This window comes from Nannospalax galili, unplaced genomic scaffold, assembly GCF_000622305.1.
Source record: "Nannospalax galili isolate Female #2095 unplaced genomic scaffold, S.galili_v1.0 scaffold447, whole genome shotgun sequence".
Classification (NCBI taxonomy): domain Eukaryota; kingdom Metazoa; phylum Chordata; class Mammalia; order Rodentia; family Spalacidae; genus Nannospalax; species Nannospalax galili.
In genome coordinates this window covers 7,801-8,327 of record NW_008355650.1, presented here as the reverse complement: position 1 = coordinate 8,327, position 527 = coordinate 7,801, and positions in this window count along the sequence as shown.

Sequence of the window (527 nt, the reverse complement as noted above, 5' to 3'; positions counted from 1 at the left end):
TTTTATGATTTGAAGAATTGTCATTTTTTTAATCTTTATAAAAAATTTAATAACCACATGATTAGAAGAAGCATTTCATTACAGCTTTAACATATTCAGTAACACACTCCAGAACAAGGATACATCTCTTTCAAAAGTGGCTGTGAATTAATGCAGTTATACAGTATTAATACAGTTATATAGTATTGAACTCAGTGTAAACCCTATAAGATATAAAATTGAATGACTTTTTATCCTTTAAAGAAGATCTCCATTTCATTTTAAAATATGCCGTTTCCTACATTTTTAAAAATGTTATTTTTATTATTTTTAGAAGAAGCATATCATTACAGCTTTAATATGCTCACTAACAGTTTCCAGAGCAAAGATACAGCTCTTTCAAAAGTGGCTATAAAATTTTTAGGTTTGCTGTTGAATTCATAGAGTTATACAATATAGAATTCAGTATAAGCCCTCTAAGACATAAAATTGAGTGAGTTTTTAACCTTTAAAAAGGATCTCCTTTTCATTTTAAAATATACTGTTTA